This window comes from Heptranchias perlo, chromosome 26, assembly GCF_035084215.1.
Source record: "Heptranchias perlo isolate sHepPer1 chromosome 26, sHepPer1.hap1, whole genome shotgun sequence".
NCBI lineage: Eukaryota > Metazoa > Chordata > Chondrichthyes > Hexanchiformes > Hexanchidae > Heptranchias > Heptranchias perlo.
In genome coordinates this window covers 27,052,661-27,077,820 of record NC_090350.1, presented here as the reverse complement: position 1 = coordinate 27,077,820, position 25,160 = coordinate 27,052,661, and the positions used below count along the sequence as shown (strand labels likewise).

Genomic DNA, 25,160 nt, shown 5'->3' with positions numbered 1-25,160 from the left:
TAAAGTGCTATATAAATGCAAGTATTGTTATGTTATTAAATCAGAGAGTCAGTAACACCAAACTTCTTTCACATGCTACCCAGTGGGATGCCTTCAGAGACCTGTGAACAGGTTGTTCTGGATGAAGCCGATCACTGGGAAAGAAGGAAAATCTCTTCAAAAGAGAAAAATTCACCCTCAAATCTATAATATATTAAAAATGGTGCATGATCACAACATTCAAAGGGTAGTGTCTCTGTAAATGGAACTGTTATTACATGACATAACCTCCTCCTCACCCTCACCTCCTCCTCACCCTCACCTCCTCCTACTCTTTCCCTTCCTCTCCTCTACACCCTCCACTTCTCCACATCCCCCCCCCCCCTCTCGTCCGCTCTCCCCCTCCCTCCCATTGGACTCCTCTCCTCCGCTGCCTTGGTTCAAATATCTCCCCACCCTCTAGCTCTGCTAAACCTGAAAAGTGCCTTTGGAGATTGACTAATAAATATATAAAATAGCAACATGCATGTGAAGAGAGACAATTTATGAACATAAGAAAGGGGTATTTTGCCCATGAAGTCCATCACTTGAACATACAATATACAATCTGCTCTATCCTTTATCCTTACTGTGAACACTATTTTACAAACCACAAGAAATATTTCTTCCCAAATCAGCTAGCATTGGTCAACAACTTTGTAAAGATTAACATAAGTTGTACCTTATCTGAGCAGTTTAGTAGACAGAGTCTATGGGCCCGATATTAGGAGGGAGGCGGGTTGCCAGCGGGGGGTCGACTGGGCGCGTGGGGAACCCGCATGCGATTGTAAGTAAATTGAAGCCACTTACCTTGGCTTCCGGGTTTCGTGCTGGAAAGCTGCACAGCAGGCGGACTGTGCACCCGCATCATAGGCTATCAGCTGGAGGAGCCCAATTTAAAGGGGCAGTCCTCCACTGACTGGCTGCAGAAAGGAGCCAAAATTACAGCACAGAACAGGCCAGTGGGAAGGCTGCTCCCAGGGTTAATGATGCCTCACTCCAGGTCCTACTGGATGGGGTGAAGAGGAGGGGGAGGACAGAGATTCTCCCCGGTGGAAGGGAGGAAGTGTCCTGCCTCTGCCACCATGAAGGCCTGGCTCAAGGTGGCAGAGGAGGTCACCAGCACCATCAACATATCACGCACCTGCATACAGTGCAGGAGGCGCTTCAATGACCTAAGTAGGTCAGCCGAAGTGAGTACACTTACTCGTTCCCCTACACTCCGTCTGCCACATCACCGCCCCCCACCCCACACCTCCTTCTGCACTGCCTACACTACTCTATCAAATCACTCCTCACACCCACTCAAAGCTCATCCTCATCTTACCTGCACTTACTCACCTCGCCAGTACTCATCCCGCCACTACCACTCAACCCAATCCTCATACAATCTCATGGCTCCGTATCATACTCACCCTCTTATGCATCTCTTTCACGTTCAGCCTCACCCAACCTGCCACTACCTGTGCTGCAGCCACAGGGCATGCATCACATATGTATAGTAGGAAGAGTAAGGCAAACGTGTCGTAAGCATGAAGGGGATGCACAAGGGTGTTTGAGGGTTTGTGATGGTTTTTACTTATATTTGATTTCTGATCAACTCACATTACATATTATAGTCACCACTACTGCCACGTCTTGGCCATTCTTGACTGGCTTGTGCAATAATGCCCTTTCATGAGGTTCTCCATGAACACCCTTGATGCCACCCATTGGGTCACCCTACACTGGGTGTATGTGTAGTTGCACGACTACTTTGTGCAGGTGCCTGTTGCGCAGCACTGTGTTGTGTAGCTCCACGTGGCGGAGGTGGACGGCATGCCTGGCGAGGCTGGTGATGTTGCTCGTCCTCCAGTGGAGTGATGAATGCTGATGGTGTGAGTGTGAGGGGGTCCACAAAGTAGGCAAATGTGTTTGGACAGCAGAGTTTAGGGTATGATTTAATAATTTGGAGTGTGGAGACAACAGTGTGGCAGGCAAAACTTTGTCTGAGGTGACAGAGTGCCCTGCTGCAATGAATGAGGGTTTACCCCGCGCCTGTTAAATGGACCTTTGCAGTTGCCACTGGTTGCTGGCTGCTAGCTGCAACAGGTCTGTTTAAACAGGGAGTGCTTCCCCCAGCATGGGAAACATGCTCTGCGTAGTCCAAAATCTGAATCCTCCCACAGTCTCCAACTAATGAGGTCTGTAAACGACCTCAAGTACTCAGATAATGATCTTAAGTGGGATCCCGCCGGCTTTGATTGTCGGTTGGAGTCCCGCATGTGGGGGCTGCGCGCGCACCGATTCGCATCATTGGGGAACCCGGAAGTGGGCGGGTTGGAGCTGGGCTCCGGACCTGCTCCGGGAATCCCCAATTTTAGGAATGAAGACATTTTCTTTGGTTTTAGGTATGTCTCCAAATTTATTTCATAAAGTTTGGCATTATTCAAAAAATACAAGTGGACATCCAGAAAATTGAAATGTTCTGTTGGTATTTCTGTTCATTCCACACTTAGGATTCCTCATGCATTTCAAATAAATCAGTCATAGTGTTTTGTGTACTGTACCTCAATTAGAAGCAATCCATCAGTAAATTATTACAATAAAATATAAATGTTCCAAAGCTGCCTCTAATTAAATAATTACAGAAACAAATGGAGTGTAACCAGAGTATTTTGTTTTTATTGGTATTCCCCTTGAGTCTGGAAAGTGCCCTAGAAAACAGATCTTTAATCGAAATACTGAGTAGCCACAATCTGTCAACTGCCAGTGTTGCTTTCACCAAACCCAATATCATTGTGTTTCAATCACCCTATTGTAAACTGGAATTTCCAGCTTGCAGACTACAAACGAGCAAGTGTCACTTAGTTCAGATATGATGTGGAGATGCCGGTGATGGACTGGGGTTAACAATTGTAAACAATTTTACAACACCAAGTTATAGTCCAACGATTTTATTTTTAATCCCACAAGCTTTCGGGGGCTTTCCCCTCCTCTGGCGGTGTGGAAATGACCGCCTGAGGAAGGGGAAAGCCCCCGAAAGCTTGTGGGATTAAAAATAAAATCGTTGGACTATAACTTGGTGTTGTAAAATTGTTTACAATTAGTTCAGATAGCCAAGCGACAGCCATAGGTTTAAAATCAATGCCAATTGTTTTTCTGCACTGAAAGAATGTAAGTTAAGTCACTTATAGAGGCTTGACGCTTTCTTCAGACACAAAAGAATGTAGAAGAATGCTTTTGAGTATGTTGTCCTTTACACTTGTGTGCCAGAGGCAATATTTCTTCATTTCCAATATATCATGGGATGGTTTGTGGTCATTTCGCTCTATTGCTCCACTAATTCAATGTTCTTTCAAAATCCTTGCTGCAAATAGATAAATATATATCACAGAGTTTTGTACTGTGAACCGGAGAATGCATCCTTTCTCTAGGTGCAGCATGTTGAGAATATTAGTGACACAAATGCCACTGCTAGTCACACGGATAAGTATTCAGCGCATAATTTTATTATTCTTTGTTGGCTTCTAAGTTAAAATGTGCAGTCTTTTCTATATCTCCCCCTTTGACCACATGGCAGATTTTTTTTTAAAAGTGCAAAAATATTCCTGAGCACTCTTCTTTTAAATCATATCTTAAACTATCAGGTTGTTAAACTGCCACTGTAATTACTTTTAATGGTATCTTCATTTGCGAGTGACTGTGTTAAGATGACTGTATTTTTGACAGAGATGAATTTATCCCGTTTTTGAAAGAATGGTGAAGTTTATCTGTGACGACATGTTAATAGTACGTTAGGTTGTTTGCTAATTTTACCCACACAGGGTTAACATTGTATTTAATTCGCCTGGGAAGCCATTTGGGAGTTCTGATTTATAACATAAACATCAGCTGCATTTACATTCACATACTTTTCCCATTTCAGAAAGCCGTATCTCTTTTTAAAAAAAATTCAAAGTGGAATTCTGTGCTGAAAGATGCACAATCCAACAGGAACACATTGCAGAATAATTGTTTAATCTATGTTAAGGTCATTTGGGAGGTAGAAACATCCACTTAAGTCATTTAATGTGAGGCTACACCCCCACAGCAAGCAATGTTAAATTTGATATGTAGCCGAGAATTTATAATATATCACTTAACATAAGAGACCATTGGATAATTTACAAACCGAAGCAGGACTATCTTTTTCAGGTTGCTGCATATCAGTGTCTTGCAACATCCTGTTTATCCAATTTTATCGCCACGACTGTTGGCCACCCCATTGAGGAAGATGTAGAGGTGATCAGTTATGGTAAAAGTTTTGAGCTGCTTGTTACTCACACTCTTAGCATATATTTTTTTTCAAAAAGAAATTTGGTTTTGCAGGTAGCACAGAGGCTGCATCAGAACTCCAATCCTCTTTTCAGTGGTATTTCCTGGCTGAGTCTGAGGGGCTAACCTCCAATTAGTTAAAGAAGCTGAGGTCAGAAAATTGGCTGGGGTCAAGAGGACATCTCTGTGGCGGAGATGCGCTGTTTTAAAATAAAGATAAAATTTAAAACTATAACCTACCTGAAGAAAGACCAAGATGGTGGATGGGAGTCTCTGAATAACTAAAAAAAATTCCAAGAAGCTTGGGCTTTTAAAGCTTCGTATAGTGGGAGAAGTGTGACTGTGTGACAGGTAGCTTCATAATGGTAAATCTTATTGAAGTGCCACATAGAGGCAAGACAGAATGATGATGCCCAAATAAGGAGTGTGTGCCATGCACAGCCAATTTAATGTGTTACAAGTGGATCTCCTATTGTCTTGCCCATGGAGTCAGGACAAAGCCAATTTTCCTGTGTCATTAGTGAATTTGTAGGCATAAATAGGAGGATCACTCGGCTCCAGACTTCATTACAGCTTTGGTCCAAACATGGACAAAAGAGCTGAATTCCAGAGGTGAGGTGAGAGTGACTGGCCTTGACATCAAGGCAGCATTTGACCGAGTGTGGCACCAAGGAGCCCTAGTAAAACTGAAGTCAATGGGAATTAGGGGGAAAACTCTCCAGTGGCTGGAGTCAAACCTAGCACAAAGGAAGATGGTTGTGGTTATTGGAGGCCAATCATCTCAGCCGCAGGACATTGCTGCAGGAGTTCCTCAGGATAGTGTCCTCGGCCCAACCATCTTCAGCTGCTTCATCAATGACCTTCCCTCCATCATAAGGTCAGAAATGGGGATGTTCGCTGGTGATTGCACAGTGTTCAGTTCCATTCGCAACCCCTCAGATAATGAAGCAGTCCGTGCCCGCGTGCAGCAAGACCTGGACAACATCCAGGCTTGGGCTGATAAGTGGCAAGTAACATTCGTGCCAGTCAAGTGCCAGGCAATGACCATCTCCAACAAGAGAGAATCTAACCACCTCCCCTCGACATTCAACAGCATTACCATCGCCGAATCCCCCACCATCAACATCCTGGGGGTCGCCAATGACCAGAAACTTAACTAGACCAACCATGTAAATACTATGGCTACAAGAGCAGATCAGAGGCTGGTTATTATGCGGCGAGTGACTCACCTCCTGATTCCCCAAAGCCTTTCCACCATCTACAAGGCACAAGTCAGGAGTGTGATGGAATACTCTCCACTTGCCTGGATGAGTGCAGCTCCAACAACACTCAAGAAGCTCGACACCATCCAGGACAAAGCAGCCCGGTTGATTGGCACCCCATCGACCACCCTAAACATTCACTCCCTTCACCACCGGTGCACTGTGGCTGCAGTGTGTACCATCCACAGGATGCACTGCAGCAACTCTCCAAGGCTTCTTCGACAGCACCTCCCAAACCTACGACCTCTACCACCTAGAAGGACAAGGGCAGCAGGCACATGGGAACAACACCACTTGCACGTTCCCCTCCAAGTCACACACTATCCTGACTTGGAAATATATGGCCGTTCCTTCATCATCACTGGGTCAAAATCCTGGAACTCTCTACCTAACAGCACTGTGGGAGAACCTTCACCACACGGACTGCAGTGGTTCAAGAAGGCGGCTCACCATCACCTTCTCAAGGGTAAGTAGGGATGGGCAATAAATGAGGACGGCCTCAACCGGGATCTTGGGTTCATGTCACGCTACACGTAACCCCACCAGCAAACAAATGTTATCTGTTTTTAATATAACGGGTCATTTGCTGTCTTTTCTATGTTTCTGCCTCTCTCTCTTTTTTTGGTGGTTTGTATATTCGGTGGCCTTTTAGGTAACACCTCTCTGTCTGCACACTGTGATTGCCGTGGCAACGGGCCGTTGGAAAGACTATCTGTAATCACCAGGTATTGTTCTGTGATTTATAAATGCGAAGGGTTCGAGGATTTCATTTCCACAACATTCACCTGAGGAAGGAGGAAGCCTCCGAAAGCTTGTGAATTTCAAATAAAATTGTTGGACTATAACTTGGTGTTGTAAAATTGTTTACAGAGTACATGAACAGTGTAACTGGTGAATTCTGGAAGTTGTAATCTGCTACATAGTTCAGTGTCTTCATTCAGGGTAGCTACTAACTGTCACAGTGATAGCTGTAGGAAGCCCCATGAATTCAAGTCCCAGGTACCTGAAAGAAGGGCAGACCTCCAAAGGGAAAAGCTGTTGGAAAAATATCAAATACAGAAAGCGCAACTGCATGGGTCAGTTTAATTATTTTGTTTCTTATGTGTTTTGTTATGTTACAAATCCTATTTTGGTACTTGTCCTTGGGGTACTAACAGATGGTATGAAAAACATTTTAAAAACATATTTTGAGTTTCCTCATTGGTTCTTCTCCTTGCTAGTTTTTTTATGTTTGCTGTTTCTAGATTGCTGATTCTCAATTGGTAATTTTTGTATTTACTTTATCGTTGTTTGTTGGTAGAGGCCCTACCTATTCAATTGTGATTTTTAGTATTATGAATATGACACTTGAGCCAATCAGGTGTGACATGCACTTTGCATGTATGACAGGTGTGATGTTTTCAACTGTGACAGTGTGACACTATGAGGTATGACGGACTTGTGGTAGACTTTAGACTTTAACATAAATTGGCAGATCTCGTGTCGCATTGCAAACAGTAAGTTGGCTGATGCACTATTTCATAAGGTCAGGAGTGTTTCACCATGTAATGCACAATGCATTTTTTCTGGTAAGTTAGAGTGTTTTACTTTAAGGTCACAAAGTCTAATTGTTAAGTAAACCGAAACTTATCCACTGTGGTTGGAAAATACATTTTATGTAAAGAGTTGGTCATTTGGAACGCTCAGTGTAAACAAAACAAAGCGTAGGTGTTGTAATCATTTACCTCTTTCTGTCAGTGTCTGTCTGTCTGCCTCTAAGGCAGACTCTCAAGTAAAAGCAAACACTCTTAATTCTTTTCCTATGAAAGGTTCTAAAATTTATCCTCCAGCGTGTTTTCAAATAATTTGGTACAAGTACAGTAGCGATTATGTTACTGGAGTAGAAATCCAGAGGCCTGGCCTAATAATCCAGAGAATTTAAGTTCAAATCCCACCATGGCAGTTTCAGAGTTTCAGAAAGAAAAATGAAATATATCTGGAATAAAAGGCTAAGCGATCCAACAACCAACGGATCAGGTCAAAGCTCTGCAGTCCTGCCACATCCAGTCGTGAATGGTGGTAGACAATTAAGCAACTACGGGAGAAGGAGGTTCTATAAACATTCCCATCCTCAATGATGGCAGAACCCAACATGCGAGTGCAAAAGACAAGGCTGAAGTATTTGCAACCATCTTCAGCCAGAAGTGCTGAGTGGATGATCCTTCTTGGCCTCCTCCTGTGATCCCCACCATCACAGATGCCAGTCCCCAGCCAATTCGATTCACTCCACATGATACCAAGAAACGGCTGAGTGCACTGGACAAAGCAAAGGCCACGGGTCCCGGCAACATCCTGGCTGAAGTGCTGATGACCTGTGCTCCAGAACTAGCTGCGCCTCTTGCCAAGCTGTTCCAGTACAGCTACAACAGTGGCATCTACCCAACAATGTAGAAACTTGCCCAGGTATGGCCTGTCCACAAAAAGGATAAATCCAACCCAGCCAATTACCATCCTATCAGCCTATTGTCAATCATCAGCAAAGTGATGGAAGGAATCGCCGACAGTGCTATCAAGCGGCACTTACTCACCAATAACCTGCTCATCGATGCTCAGTTTGGGTTCCGCCAGGACCACTCGGCTCCAGACCTCATTACAGCCTTGGTCCAAACATGGACAAAAGAGCTGAATTCCAGAGGTGATGTGAGAGTGACTGCCCTTGACATCAAGGCAGCATTTGACCGAGTGTGGCCCCCAGGAGCCCTGGTAAAACTGAAGTCAGCAGGGAGCGGGGGGGAACTCTCCAGCGGCTGGTGTCATACCTGACACAAAGAAAGATGGTTGTGGTTGTTAGAGGTCAATCATTTCAGCCCAAGTACATCGCTGCATTGGTTCCTCAAGGCAGCATGCTAGGCCCAACTATCTTCAGCTGCTTCATCAATGACCTTCCCTCCATCGTAAGGTCAGAAGTGGGGCTGTTTACTGATGATTTCACAGTGTTCAGCTCCATTGGCAATTCCTCAGATAATGAAGCAGTCCATGCCAGCATGCAGCAAGACCTGGACAACATCCAGGCTTGGGCTGACAAATGGCAAATAATACGCCAGACAAGTATCAGGCAATGACCTTCTCCAACAAGAGATTGTCCAATCACTGAGTGGCTCACCTCCTGACTCCCCAAAGCCTCTCCACCATCTACAAGGCACAAGTCAGGAGTGTGATGGAATACTCTCCACTTGCCTGGATGAGTGCAGCTGCAATAACACTCAAGTAGCTCGACACCATCCAGGACAAAGCAGCCCACTTGATCGGCAGCCCATCCACCACCTCAAACATCCACTCCCTACACCATTGGTGCACCGTGGTTGCAGTGTGTCCTGCCTATATGATGCACTCTAGCAACTCACCAGGGCTTCTTTGGCAACCCCTCCCAAACCTGCGACCTCCAGCACCTCGAAAGACAAGGGCAGCAGGTGCATGGGAATACCATCACCTCCAAGTTCCCCTCCAAGTCACACACCATCCAGACTTGGACATATATTGCCGTTCCTTCATCATCACTTGGTCAAAATCCTGGAACTCGCTACCTTACAGCATTGTGGGAGTACCTTCACCACATGGACTACAGTGGTTGAATAAGGCTAAACCACCACCTTCTCAAGGGCAATAGGGATGGGCAATAAATGTTGGCTTTGCCAGTGATGCCCACAGCCTGGGAATGAATTTTTTAAAAATTGGAAAAACAAACTCAGAAATTCTATTATAATCTGAGAAAAGACATGCTTCAACTTTTTCATTGAGAAAAATATTTTATGTAAATGATTATTGTATTTGAATTTTCAGTATGAACAAAATAATGCACAGGTGCTGCATTCAACCTCTCTGACTCTCAACAGCCTCTCACTCTGAGTGATTCAATTAGTTGAGTTTCTGCTTTTTAATTTTTTTTGAGTCTGCATAGTTACAGGTGAGCCAAGACAGTTAAGAGTTGCTTTTTTATTTCACCCAATGAAAAAGTGTGATATTAGAGGAAGTGTGATGCTAGTGTGTTACAGATAGGAACCATCTACTGCCATACCCTTCTTAGCATATTAATTAGAACATTTCCCATAGCACTGCTTATGGTGAGTCAGAGGAGAAGCTGTTTTATGCTATGTAAAGTACAAAATATTTTCACAGCCACTGGTTTATGGTGATTGTGGAGTATTGTAGGAGTGTTATTAATATTTTTAAGCTCAAATTCCATGATTATAGTGTTAAGGTGTGTGTGCACTGCAGCAACTCGCCAAGGCTTCTTCGACAGCACCTCCCAAACCCGCAACCTCTACCGCCTAGAAGGACAAGGGCAGCAGGCGCATGGGAACAACACCACCTGCACGTTCCCCTCCAAGTCACACACCATCCCGACTTGGAAATATATCGCCGTTCCTTCATTGTCGCTGGGTCAAAATCCTGGAACTCCCTTCCTAACAGCACTGTGGGAGAACCGTCACCACACGGACTGCAGCGGTTCAAGAAGGCGGCTCACCACCACCTTCTCGAGGGCAATTAGGGATGGGCAATAAATGCCCGCCTTGCCAGCGACGCCCACATCCCGTGAACGAATAAAAAAAAAAGTGCTAAATTAGTGGCCCTGCTCATGATTAAATGTTCACTTGACCATGTCAATGTTCTAAAGAAAGATAGTGAGGGAAATGTTCCAGGTTCCAGGTAGGTAGGAGGTAGATTGCAGGAATTGCTGTGTCAATATTGGGGAATGGGGGTTCTGTGATTTGTAGTATTGGGATTGTCTAAACGGGTCTGGAAACATTAGGGGTGGTCATTGGGTGTGGAGCATTGGTGAGAGTGCATGGGTGTGGGAGAACCAGGAGGGTGGTTTCAGGATGTGGGTGCACTGGAGGTACTAGTGTTTGGGAGCATGAGAAAGGACTACCAGGATCTGGTAGAAGTCAAATGTGTGTGGCAGGCAATGGGAAGGAGTTTTCATGTTTTCCCTCATTCAATTTCCCACACTCCTATCCTGAAGATGCTGATTCTTGCTGGGATATGGGTGATGCCTGACCTATGGTAGGTAAACTCAAATGGTTATTCTGCAGGTGTCAACTCAGGAATAGGAATATTGGCTGACATTTCCATTCATGCATCTGAGCTGCTGTGGGAAGCTAGGAACTGTGGAGGAGCAGAGAAATTTAGGGTCCCATATACAGAAATCACTTAAAAACTAGTGGACAGGTACAAAAAATAATTAAAAAGGCTAATGGAATGTTAGCTTTCCTCTCAAGGGGGCTGAAATACAAAAGGGTGGAAGTTATACTGCAGTTGTATAAAGCTCTGGTTAGACTGCATCTGGAGTATTGCGTTCCGTTCTTGGCACCGCACCTCACTGGTAATGGAGGGAGGGGATGCAGCGCAGATTTACCGGAAGGATACTGGGGCTAATAGGGTTAAAATATGAGGTCAGGTTGCATAGATTAGGCTTGCAGTCCCTGGAGTATAAAAGATTAAGGGTGGATCTAATTGAGGTATTTAAGACAATCAAAGGATTTGATCGGGTGGATAGAGAGAAACTATTTCCTTCAGTGCAGGAATCCAGAACAAGGGGGCAAAAGCTTAAAATTAAAGCTGAGCTGTTCATGGGTGATGTCAGGAAGCACTTCTTTACACAAAAGGTAATGGAAATCTGGAACTCTGCCTCAAAAAGCTGTGGGTGCTGGGTCAATTGAAAATTTCAAAACTGAGATTGATAGATTTTTGTTAGGCAAGGATATTAAGGGCTATGGAACCAAGACAGGTACATAGAGTTAAGAAACAGATCAGCCATGATTTAATTGAATGGTGGAACAGGCTCGAGGGGCTGAATGGCCTACTTCTGTTCCTATGTAGCCTTAGTGAATCTGCCAAGTTTACTTTGGGGGTGCTGCCAGCTGTGCAATATCCCTACATCAGTAACCAGCAACACTAGCACTTACCTTTACCTAGTATAAAAGCAGCTAATATGCTGCAGCACTGTATAACTAGCAAGAGAGTGTTCACTGTTAATACACATACTAAAAAAAGAAAGGTAGATCATTAATGTGAGATAAAAGGAATAATTTAGAACAAGAAATGGGGAAAAGACTAATAAAGACAGATATTGAGAAAGAATAGAAAAAGATAAGATGGTATTCTGAGTAAGGTCATTATTAAACAGCAAGAATTAGACAGCTGCAGCCAGAAAAAAAGCTAGCAATTTAAAAAAGTTAGACTCAGCTGTAAAGATGATTTGGCAGATGTTACATCCCAGTAACATTGTATTTACTGGAATATCTTTTACAGGGAAAAAAAATTATATTTTAACTGTAGACCTTGGGAGAAGTAAAACAATAGACTATGTACTGTTATAAAAGTGAATGATTTTGAATAATCCTTTAGTTTGATCCATATGTTTCAGAAATAATCTCCAGCAATGTTTCCACATTCCTATTCATATTCATAGTGAGATTATATAAAGAAAATTGCAACTTGCAGATTGTGAAATGAATATGTTCAGTAGAATATAAAAAAAGCTGCAACATTACAGTAGATGTAAATCATGATATACTCTCCAGAAAAAATTGTGCTTCAAGATTACAGTCCTTTGCTAACACTGAAGGCAGCAAAAATAAATGTGATTCTGCCAAAAATTTTTGTGTGTTCTAAATAACACTAACATGGCTTTCTCTCTTGAATGTTATCAGATAATTAAGTTTCTTCTAGTGAAGAGTTCCCATAGTCAGGTGAATTGACTCTGGAGCCCACAGAATCTTTTCAGGAACAATACTATTTCTTTAAAGTATTTCTTTGCTGATGGTGTCCCAGATTTACTTAGCTCTGTGTCCTCACATGGCTTCAGTGCCTGTTACTAGAACAAAAGCACATCATTGAGGTAATCAGGCGGCTTCCATATAGGAACATACGAACAGGAGTAGGCCATTCAGCCCCTCGTGCCTGCGCCGCCATTTGAAAAGATCATGGCTGATCTGTGATCTAACTCCATATACGTGCCTTTGGCCCATATCCCTTAATACCTTTGGTTGCCAAAAAGCTATCTATCCCAGATTTAAATTTAGCAATTGAGCTAGTATCAATTGCCGTTTGCGGAAGAGAGTTCAAAACTTCTACCACCCTTTGTGTGTGGAAGTGTTTTCTAATCTCGCTCCTGAAAGGTCTGGCTCTAATTTTTAGACTGTGCCCCCTAGTCCTGGAATCCCCAACCAGAGGAAATAGTTTCTCTCTATCCACCCTATCTGTTCCCCTTAATATCTTATAAACTTCGATCAGATCACTCCTTAACCTTCTAAACTCTGGAGAATACAACCCCAATTTATGTAATCTCTCCTCGTAACTTAACCCTTGAAGTCCAGGTATCATTCTAGTAAACCTACGCTGCAATCCCTCCAAGGCCAATATATCCTTCCGAAGGTGCGGTGCCCAGAACTGCTCACAGTACTCCAGGTGTGGTCTAACCAGGGTTTTGTATAGCTGCAGCATAACTTCTGCCCCCTTGTACTCTGGTCCTCTAGATATAAAGGCCAGCATTCCATTAGCCTTATTGATTACTTTCTGCACCTGTTCATGACACTTCAATGATCTATGTGCCTGTACCCCTAAGTCCCTTTGGACATCCACTGTTTTTAACTTTTTACCATTTAGAAAGTACCCTGTTCTATCCTTTTTTGATCCAAAGTGGATGATCTCACATTTGTCTACATTGAATTCCATTTGCCACAGTTTTGCCCATTCACCTAATCTATCAATATCGCTTTGTAATTTTATGTTTTCATCTACACTGCTTGCAATGCCACCAATCTTTGTGTCATCGGCAAACTTAGATATGAGACTTTCTATGCCTTCATCTAAGTCGTTAATAAATATTGTGAATAATTGAGACCCCAAGACAGATCCCTGCGGGACTCCACTGGTCACATCCTGCCAATGTGAGTACCTACCCATTTATCCCTACTCTCTGTCGCCTTTCGCTCAGCCAACTTCCTAACTAAGTCCGTACTTTTCCCTCGATTCCATGGGCTTCTATCTTAGCTAACAGTCTCTTATGTGGGACTTTATCAAATGCCTTCTGGAAGTCCATATAAATAACATCCATTGACATTCCCCTGTCCACTACTTTAGTCATCTCTTCAAAAAATTCAATCAGGTTTGTCAGGCACGACCTACCTTTCACAAATCCATGCTGGATCTCTCTGATTAACTGAAAATTTTCAAGGTGTTCAGTCACCCTATCCTTAATTATAGACTCCAGCATTTTCCCCACAACAGATGTTAGGCTAACCGGTCTATAATTCCCTGTTTACCCTCTCTCTCCTTTCTTAAAAAGCGGAGTGACGTGCAATTTTCCAATCTAGAGGGACAGTTCCTGAATCTAGAGAACTTTGAAAGATTATAGTTAGGGCATCTGCAATGTGCTCACCTACTTCCTTTAAAACCCTGGGATGGAAACCATCTGGTCCTGGGGACTTGTCACTCTTTAGTGCTATTATTTTCTTCATTACTGTTGCTTTACTTATGTTAATTTTATTGAGTCCCTGTCCCCGATTCAATATTAGTTTTCTTGGGATTTTTCTACTGTAAATACTGACGCAAAGTAATTGTTCAACATGTCTGCCATTTCCCCATTGTCAATGACAATATCCCCACTTTCAGTTTTTAAGCGGCCAACACTGCTCCTGACCTAATGTAACTATAAAAGTTCTTTGTATTGGTTTTGATATCCCTTGCAAGTTGCTTTTCATACTGTTGGCTCGGGGCTGCAGAAAGTAAGCTGGGACGTCAGCTGCTGAAACACACAGGCAAGAACAACTTTTGAACTGAAGTAACCTGAGTTCAGTTGCTGGCCTGAGCTGGCTGGAACCGGTTTGAATTAGCTAAGTTTTGTGAAAGACAAAGGAAATGTGATAAGACACAAGTCCTTATTTAGAAAAGGAGTAATGAGGTAATGCTAACTAAGTCCTTGGGACAGAGCTAATGAGGAGAAGACACAGGGTAACCGAGAAAGCCTAAACCAATGAAAGAGAGAGACAGCACAGCTTGAAGAGATAAGATTCGGAATAAGAATGAAGGATCTGGGGCGTGGAGCCAGAGCGAAGACTCCGGAGACCAACCATCGCGGAAGTGGAAGACCCTACGTCAGGAACGTAGAGACGACGTTGAAAGTGAGAGAGAACGGAACGCCTGGCCAGCGTCAGCTCTCCTTTTCGGGTATTATCCTTTATATTCTGTGACCACTCAGGGAGTGTCAGAGAAACCTAGTGGGTGTGCATTTAGATCCTAGTTTGGGTATGAAACTGTATAACCTGGTGCAAACTGCATGTGTATATCTAACCAGACGTATAAGCTATATGTATATGATCTAACGGCGTGAATAAAGCGAATTGAGAGTTAAGAGAGAATTGACTCTTCTCCTCTTTGTACTAAGCCAGTAACCGTAACCGGTGACCTCTGGTCAACAATACTCTCTCTTTTTATAGCTGTTACTATCTGTTTTGTGACCCTTTGTTGATCTTTGTATCTTTCCCATTCGCCAGGATCTGTGCCATTTTTTGCCTTTTTGTATGCCCTTTCCTTATGTCTTATACTGTCCCTTACCTCTTTAGTTGTCCATGGCTGTTTTTTTGGCAAGTAGAGTTCTTGCCCCTCAGGGGTATAAACCGATTCTGTATCACGTTAAATGTTTCTTTAAACATTTCCCACTGATCATCAGTCGTTTTACCCATTAACAGATTTGCCCAGTTTACTGTGGACAGTCTCTGTCTCATCCCATTGAAGTTGGCCTTACCCAAGTCTAGAATTTTAGCAGCTGATTCACTTTTTTCCCTTTCAAACACTACCTTGAACTCGATCATGTTATGATCGCTATTGGATAGATGTTCACGCACAGTTAAGCTGTTAACTAAATTTGGTTCATTACTCATTACTAAATCTAGTATAAATTGCTATCAACTGTTTAAGTTCACTTTTAAAGTTTACATTTTTAAGTTTCTGTCAGGCTTCAGCAGAGAGTTAATTGGTTAGCTAGATTAAATTGGTTCCTGAAAGAGGAGTAGGCCTGACTCATCTGTGTCACAAACAGTAGAAATACAGGGGCCTGTTAGTGCAACCGCCACTCAGTGCAGCGGGCACAGAGTGAGACAGCTGAGAGTTTGGTAAGTGGGGGAAGGAGGTGCTGCTTTGCCTTGCTTTTCCTAACTTTTTCCGCAGAGCGGCGGCGGACCTGAGAGTGGGGATAGAAGCAGCAGCAGACCTGCAACAAGAGAAAACTACTGTGCAACTTTACAGGTGAGGCAGGAGAGTCCGAGAGGTGAGCACAGTATAAAAGGAGAGACCGAGAGCAGGAGGAGAGTCTGAGAGGTGAATATCATTTGATATGCTTAAACTCTGCTGCCCGTATCCTAACTCGCACTAAGTCCCATCCAACCATCACCCCTGTGCTCACTGACCTACATTGGCTCCCAGTTCAGCAATGCCTCGATTTTTAAATTTCTCATCCTTGTTTTCAAACCTCTCCAAGGCCTCACCCCTCCCTATTTCTGTGACCTCCACCAGCCCTACAACCCTCCGAGATCTCTGCGTCCCTTCAATTATGGCCTCTTGCGCATCCCAATTTTAATCGCTTCACCATTGACAGCCGTGCCTTCAGCTGCCTAGGCCCTCAGCTCCCTCACTAAACCTTTCGACCTCTCCCTCCTCCTTTAAGACCCATCTTAAAACTTTGATCAAGCTTTTAGTCACCTGTCCTAATATCTCCTTATGTGGCTCGGTGTCAAATTTTGTTTGATAATCGCTCCTGTGAAGCACATTGGGGTGTTTTAGTATGTTAAAGGTGCTAAATAAATGCAGGTGGTTGTTGTTGTTAAATCATCACAACGTACTGTGAGTCTTGCTGTGAGGGAGTCACATTCTGGGTGTGTTCATGAAGCTGAGACTAACAGATTTGCCTCATAAATCTAGCCAGGAAAGCTTCCAAATGTTAAATATAGTTATGAGCAGTAGTTGATTTGTTACTGTTGTATAATAGTGTGGGAATGAAACCTTGGACCATGGTTATTTCAGACAATTAACAAGAATTCTGAAGCTTATCTCCGGAATAGATACAATAAACTCTAGTAGAAATGAACTTTTCATAATCTTTATTCTCATTGTTTTGAGAAAAATAGCTGGATTTTTTCCAGCTGGTGGATGGTTAATGTTCTTGGGCGCTGAATTATAAGTGATACTGCTGTGGTAAATTAAGCAGCTGAATCAAGAGCAAGCACAAATCGTGCAATTAATTAGTTTAACATCTATAATTAAAATACTTGGTCAATGTCAACAACAGATATATCTGCTGGCAGTAAAGATGGGAGGATATTCCCTCAATGCAAAAACTGTGTTTCAGGGAAGAAAGATTTGGCCTGTTTAAGAAGTTATGAAAGACTGAGAGGCCAGGAAGGCACAGTCATGCAACACATTGGTGCTCCAATGCAATACATTAACAACTGCCAGGATGTGGGTTGAGCACCTGGTTCAACTGTCACACTCCAGAAATATTTAAGGGCTGGCAAGTGTGACCCACCAAGAGGAACAATCATTCTACGCTGCTCTTGTGCTCCTCCTCATTGCTGGCTAAAGACTGGGTGAAATTAATCAAGCACATTACCACAAAGGAGAAGAAAAGGTAAAGGATTAATCTTGCATTAAGAAAACATGTCTCCAGACAGACAGAGGGTTGTAAAATGATTGCATTAGATGTTATTTTAAAGAGAAATAGACATGAACCTCAGGATTATGATAAACCTCCAGCTAAAACAAATGGGTTCATTTGTTTAATTGTGAGCCTTATTTGGAGTCTGGTCGATGATCAGGGGCATCAAATTGAGAAATCCAGATGCGTCAGGATGATTGAAAAAGCAGGATGCGATCTGGAAATCCAAAGTAACAAAGATGTTCAGTTATCCTGGGTATTAAAGATAGAATATAAACAAAAAATTATCTGTTTTTAAATGTTCTGCTTGCAAAGATACTGGGTGTAATCAGACTGCAACAAGAGCTGGGCAAGGAGATCAGACTACAAATCAATATGGAAATGGTTCTAGTTGACTGAATCTGGGTCTCATTTGTTTTGCTTTATTTGGGTATTTGCCTGTAAATAAAGTTGTTAGTGACATGAGATGCATCTCTCCAAGGGCAGAGTATGGAAAAAGTACATCTTCTGGATTTTAGGGGACCAAGACACAGGCACATTGGGCTGAATGGCCTCCTTCTATGCTGTATGATTCTATGAAAGATAACTCATGAGAGCTGCTGTTAGAGAAGACACAGTTTAAAAACTCCAAAACCATCGCAGGAGTATTTCCAAACAATTCCTTTTTACTTTTAAAATTTAAGGTAAAAAAGAAAAAACAAATCTGATAGATTAAATTAGGGTTGATTAATTAAGGCTATTGTGCCTGCAAGCAAGGAGACAACCAATATCATTAGTAGTTCAAATTTTGAACATTAAAAAATATTCCTTATTAATTGCTTATGAAAAGAGGTATGGACCTTTTATTGTCAGTTAAGCATTCCATATGAATGAGGAGCAATATTTATATATTATCCTGTTCAGATTATTGTTGAGTGATGGAAAAGCATATGAACAGACTGCTCAAATACAAGAATAGCCTTGAATATCAACCTCCTCCAGGTTCTCTTGTTGCTGGTGCAAATTTCAGTATTTATGTACACTAGTTGGTTTTATATTGGAATCTTAACTTTGTGTTGGTGATCAAGAGGATCAGTCATAGGTACCAAAAGGGCAGCAATAATGTTCTTACAGTTAGGTTAGGGTTGCCAACCCTCCAGGATTGGCGTGGAGTCTCCAGGAATTGAAGATTAAGCACCAGGACATTGCTGCGAGTAACCCCGGAGAAAAATTATTGGGCATTAAAACAAAATGGTGTTTTTTTTCATTTTCTTTGAACACATCTGTTTATTAGTTATAAAAATATTGGAGATGGGGGAGGAAAGGCTGCTTGACTGACAATCAAGAATCATCCAATTGGGTAACTAAGAGCCTTTTTGCTTTCCAGTTGTTGTGGGAAGGCAGTGCACTGTGAGGATGGATGTGTTGGGCGACCAATGGCAGGAGCGTAGGGGCAGGGTAGGAGGTCATATGATGAAACCTCCAGGAATACGTTCAACCAGAGTTGGCAAACCTAAGTTAGGGGTGGAAGTTCAGTTACGGTCTGTGTTAAGTATTATTGTATATCCCAGCAGTGCCGAGCACAATGCGGCCATACCTTTGCCCAGAGGCTTAACTGGATACATTTTGCACTGAATGCTGTGAGTTAATGGCAGGTTGTGTAGAGGAGGTGGTGGTAAACTCAGATTGGATAAAATTGTCAGGGACACTGACTCTTATCTATATTACGTGGTATAAGAGCAAGATGTAGCCGGTGCAACTGTAACGGGGTAGATGTATCACAAAACTGGTGACCCTGGTAGTTGCTGGGAGCACAGAAAGACACAGATGTAACAATGGGAGGTTGCAGATTTTCCGTAATCAAGTACATATTCAGCAGGTTATAGTTAGCTCTGAGTGCCAAATAAGATAAAGCTGAAAAGTAATAAAAGTAACTTAATGTTAGATGGTCTGATGTGTGGCTGGTGATGTGTTTTGAATACAAAGATCAGGCTGTATTTCGACAGTGATAACATAACGTTAGGCTAGCAGCTTCTATTCAGTGTAGTAACACTGCTTTAACATATAGAGGCAATATTTTCTCTCTCCACTGTTTTAGAAATACGTAAATGTGTAAAATTATCCCCCACTATCTCCTGTGTGGAGTCTGTACTTCAAATATTACATTATGCAGTGTGCTGTGTAAGTTCTACTACTTTTTCAGAAGTGAAATGTGTCAACAGCCAACCTTCAACGAACTTGAAATTATGCTGTGCAACTATTTGCATAAAATAAAAAGGAATTTCATATGAACATATTAACTTTATACTAATGTTCACACAGCAGAAATGCAAGGGCATAGACTTTCTTGGTTTTGATTATTTATCATATACGAATTAAGAGCAGGAGTAGGCCATTCAGCCCCTTGAGCCTGCTCTGCCATTTGATAAGATCATGGCTGATCTGACTGTGCCCTCAACCCTACTTTCCTGTCTACCTACTATAACCTTTGACTCCCTTGTTAATCAGGAATCTATCTATCTCAGCCTTAAAAATATTCAGTGACCCTGTCTCCACCACTCTCTGGGGAAGGGAGTTCCACAGACTCATGACCTTCAGAAAAAATTTCTCATCTCCGTTTTAAATGGGAGACCCCTTATTTTTAAACTGTGGCCCCTAGTTCTAGTCTCTCCCACAAGGAGAAACATCCCCTCAGCATCTACCCCTTCTAGTCCCCTCAGGATCTTATATGTTTCAAACTCCAATGTATACAGGCCCAACTTGTCCAACCTTTCCTCAAAAGATAACCCCCTCATCCCAGGAATCAGTCGAGTGAACCTTCTCCGAACCGCCTCCAAAGCAATTACGTCCTTTCTTAAATAAGGAGACCAAAACTGCACACACTATTCTCGGTGTGGTCTCACCAATGTCCTGTACAACTATAGCAAAACATCTCTACTTTTATATTCCATTCCCCTTGCAATAAGTGACAACATTCCATTTGCCTTCCTAATCACTTGCTGTACCTGCATACTAACTTTTTGTGATTCATGTACGAGGACACCCAGATCCCTCTGTACCTCAGAGTTCTGCAATCGCTCCCCATTTAAATAACATACTGCTTTTCTATTCCTCCTGCCAAAGACGGACAAGTTCACATTTTTCCACATTATACTCCATCTGCCAATTTTTGCCCACTCACTTAACCTATCTATATCCCTTTGCAGACTCCTTTAGTCCTCTTCACAACTTACTTTCCTACCTACCTTTGTCATCAGCAAATTTAGCAATCATACATTCGGTCCCTTCATCCAAGTCATTGATATAGATTGTACATCAAAACACAGTATATTGACCTGTTACACAAATGCTACAAATGTCCCTGAATTAAAAGCATCTTGTAAGAGGTTTTAACTACACATCTGCCCAAGATATACTATGTTAAGCATTTTATTCAGAATCATAGAATGGTTACAGTACAGGAGGCCATTTGGCCCGTGTCGGCGCTCTGCATTTGTATATTTAAACTTTAACTACTTCGCTAAATCAACAAAGTATTAAAAATATTCTATTGCATACTTATTTGTTGTACATAAGTTTCCTCAGTGAGCAAATGCAACAATGCGAGACTGTGATCAACTAATATGAAGCATTTCCTGGCAGACACTGAAGGCAGGTGGAGATAAATAACAGAAAAAAAGAGTTGGTAAGGTTAATAAGAGAGACTGCAAAGAAAAAGCCTCAGCAAAATAACAACAACTTGCATTTATACAGTGCCTTTAACATAGTAAAACGCCCCAAGACACTTCACAAGAGTGTAATCAGACAAAAACTGACACCGAGCCAAAGAAGGAGGCATTAGGACAGGTGACCAAAAGCTTCGTCAAAGAGGTAGGTTTTAAGGAGGGTTATAAGGAGGAGAGAGAGGTGGAAAGGCGGTGATGGGTGAACGGGACTTGGTGCAAGTTAGGATACGGGCAGCAGAGTTTTGAAAGTTTATGGAGGGTGGAAGATGGGAGGCCACCCAAGGGAGCATTGGAATAGTTGTGCCTGGAGGTAACAAAAGCATCGATGAGAGTTTCTGCAGCAGTTGGGTTGAGGCAGGAGCGGAGACGGGTGCTATTACGGAGGTGGAAGTTGGCGGTCTTGGTGATTGAGAGGATATGGGTTTGGAAGCTCAGCTCAGGGTCAAAATAGGACACTGAAGTTGTGAACAGTCTAGTTCAGCATTAGACAGTGGCCAGGGAGGGGGATGGATTCGGTGGAGAGGGAACGGAGTTTGTGGCTGGGGCCGAAGTCAATGGCTGCGGTCTTCCCAATGTTTAATTGGAGGAAATTTTGTCTTTGACAACAGAGGCATTGGAGGAGTCGAGAGAGGTGGTGGTGAGATAGAGATGGGTGCCGTCAGCATACATGTGGCACCCGATGGATGATTTATCTGAGGGCAGCATGTAGATGAGAAATAGGAGGGGGCTAAGGATAGATCTTTGGGGGACTCCAGAGGTAATGGTGTGAGGGCCAGAAGAGAAACCACTGCAGGAGATCCTCTGGCTATGAGTGGATAGATAAGAATGGAACCAGGTGAGGCCAGTCCAGTCAGCTGGACAATGGAAGAGAGGTGTTGGAGGAGGATGCATCAATTTTTAAAAATCATTCTAGCAAATCTTCCATAGTGTTATTCAATGAGTCAGAGGAAGCGATCTCTCATTCTTTTATCTCTGCCGTCATCATGTTGCAGGAGCAGAGCAGAGGTGTTTAGGGAGGGAGTTCCAGAGAGTGGGACCAAGAAAGCTGAAAACCCTGCTACCAATGATGGAGTATAGCGGGGAGAGATGCACAGGAGCCAGAGTTGGAGGACCAAAGAACTCTGGATGGGTCATAAGGGTAGAGTGGGGTCATGGAGAAATTTGTGGATGAGTTTGAGGATTTTTAAATGAATGTGTTGGGAAATATGGAGCCAATGTAGGTCTGACAAGAGGAGCATTTGAGAAATCAAGATTGGAAGTCACAAAAGCATAGGAAGGGGTTCCGGCAACAATTAGAGTGAAGTAGCGATGGAGGTAGGTGATGATGTGGAGGTGGATGTAAGCAGTTTTGGTGGTGGCAATGATATGGTGTTTGAAATATAGTGCTGGGTCTATAGAAGCCAATGTTGAACAACATCTGGTGTGGCTTGTGTGAGCAGTCAAGGAGGGACATTGAATCAGTGGCAACAGTATGGAGTATTTGGCAGAGATGAATGAGATGGTTTGAATCGTCCCAATATTCAACTGGAAGAAATTGTGGCTCATCCATGACTCCATTTTGGACAGGACAGAGGTAATCATGAAATCTAGGGAAGTGGTGGAGAGGTATGGCTGGCTGTGGTCAGCTTATACATGGAAGCTAACCCCATGCCTACAGATAACGTCACTGAGGGGCAATACGTAAGTCAGGAAAAGGAGGAAACCAAGGATGGAACTTTGTGGTATCCCAGAGGTGACCATAGCAGGATGGGAGGAGATGTCAGTTAGTTACTCACAATGGGCCATATACTGACATGTCAGTATTACTGTATGTGCTTCTAGCAAGTTCAAATTCTCACCTCTTCTAATACGTGAATTGCACATAATAAAAGGGAGAAAAGCTATACTGGTGGGAGACCTCTCAACCTTCATTCTCTGATCATGTGTGCGGAGACCACCATAGAGATCAAGGACCCAGAGGAAGCAGGGGATATTGAAGTAGAGGCCTGGCACCAGGTTCGAGTTTGTATTAAACTTCTGCTTTTTTGACTTATCCTAGTTACTCATTCACTGTCACCAAAGCTTACACTGAAAAAAGCCAAATCATTCATTCAGTGGTGGGCTACATTTGAAGAGTTGCTTTTCTCTTGCTCTAGGTATACTAAATGAAACAGAATCGGGGTCAGGGCCCCGATTACACTGCGTAGCATACACCATCCCTTACCCTAAGCCTGCAAAATACTATCACAAGTACATCCAGCTTGGGGTAGTGAGTTTGAGAAGAGTGCTCTGGCAGATGTACAAAGTACAAGTGGGCAGGGTCAAGTTGTGGTGGCACAGGAAGAGGCAAGAACCTGTTGTCATGAACTTAGCTCATGTCCCTCAGCTGATGAGGACATAATCTGGAACTGCTTTTTTAAAAAAAAAATGATGCTTTCTGGGCATCAAAGATTTCTGCAGCCATTGGAAACTATGGCAAACAGTCTTCAGCAGATGTGGAGAAATCCACTACCTGCATGTTTGCTATGTTGATGCATCAAATAAAAAACACTGTAGTCTATCATGGAGCATATGGTAATTCCAGAGATAGCTCCAGTGCAGCCCCCTCCCCATGGCTGTAAGGTCAGTCATTGTATCTGTTATGAATGGTCGCACTCAATCCTGGAATGAACATCAATGTTGCTGTTTTAGGATGAAAACACATCGAGACCCTCCTGTCACCTCTCTGATGACTGTACGTACGCAAGAAAGCAGGGAGCCAAGCTGCACCCACTGTTGTGCAGGGGGCATAGCCTGAAGCAGGGCCATATCAGGCTCTGATTTATTAAGGTAGATGGCGACCATAACTCAAAAAACATCTCTCCTTTCACAACCTCTAAGGATCCCAAAGCAGTTCACAGCCATTTAAGTACTTTTGACTGGAGTCACTGTTGTAATGTAGGGAAAAGGGGTAGCCAATTTGTGAATAGCAAGGTCCCACAAGTCCCTCGGATTAACATCTCATCCAAAAGACAGCACTCCCTCAATACTGTACTGAAGTGTCAGCCTAAATTAACAAATCAAGACTTTGGAGTGGCGTTTGAACCCATAACCTCTGACTTAGAGGCAACAGTATTGCCTGAGACAGGATCCAGGTGGATGAGTTTTGAAAGAAAGAACTTGCATTTATATAGCACCTTTCATGACCTCAGGATATTCCAAATCAATGAAGTACTTTTGAAATGTCGTCATTGTTGTAATGTAGGAAAGGCAGCAGCCAATTTGCACATAGCAAGTTCCCACAAACATCAATGAGAACATGACCAGATTATCTTTTTTTATATATCGTGATGTTGGTTGAGGGATAAATATCGGCCTGGACACCAGGGAGAACTCCCCTGCTCTTCTTTGAATAGTGCCATAGGATCTTTTCCATCTACCCTTCTGACTTGGAGGCAGATATACCACCACTAAGCCAGTGGTCACTCTCTGTCCGGGTGCGAGTACCTTGCTGGATATCAACCCAGTAATTAGAGACTGTGGGAGTTAAATTCGATAACCCCCAAATCCGGGCGCGGGGGTCGCGGTGCACGATTAACCCACGCCCGGTTGTTTCGATGCAGGCAGCACGTGAGATTCATGATGCCTGCTCACTTACCTGATTCCAGTGTGAGAAGCCAGGCCTAGCTGCATTGTTCAGTGACTTCTCACCAGCAGGAGGACCGATATCATGTGAATGCCTCGCACCTCTTAAAGGCAGCCTGCATCTCTTATGTGCGAAAAATAAGATATGGGTCCGCACAGAGTCTGAACGGAGATCAGACATCGCACATGTAAAACACAGATGCAGGTCCCGTCCGTATGTTTACAAACTGATGAGTTATGTTAAAACATTGAAGAAAGGTTGCACACTACTAAATCCTACATCCTCCAATCGACACGCCAGACGTCACCAATCTGCCGATCTGAGTTTTTACCAGGCCTGTGAGAGAGTGTGCACCAAGGTTCTCTGATGAGGCACTAGATGGTGGACAGAAGGAGGGGCATCCTCTGTCTGCAGGCGGGCAAGATTCCCTCCAGACGTATGCTCAAGAGGCAGTAAGGGACGAAGTTAATGCCAGGCACGTAGCACCACGAACATGGATGCAGTGTAGGGAGAAGTTCAATGCTTTGACACGAGTGGTCAAAGTAAATGAGGTCAACTGTCAATAGGCATCTCCTATCAACTGC

The 25,160-nt window shown here is 43.1% G+C and overlaps 2 protein-coding genes across 4 annotated transcripts in view; one reads left to right on the top strand and one right to left on the bottom strand.

Moving 5' to 3' along the window:
* LOC137342609 (amine sulfotransferase-like) overlaps nucleotides 1–25,160 on the top strand; it is a 68,330-nt gene that overhangs the window by 2,540 nt on the left and 40,630 nt on the right. Inside the window, exon 1 of one of the 3 annotated variants that reach the window (XM_068006619.1) lies at nucleotides 17,078–17,241. The exons of 1 other annotated variant lie outside the window; for it this stretch is intronic. The gene's annotated coding sequence lies outside the window, so the exon portion shown is untranslated. Of the gene's footprint in view, nucleotides 1–17,077; nucleotides 17,242–25,160 lie in introns of those variants that run through there. One more of the 3 variants, XM_068006621.1, reaches the window with a different exon arrangement.
* The window catches only part of mfsd2ab (MFSD2 lysolipid transporter A, lysophospholipid b), a 119,303-nt gene that overhangs the window by 86,685 nt on the left and 7,458 nt on the right, over nucleotides 1–25,160 (bottom strand). The gene's annotated exons all lie outside the window — the stretch shown is intronic.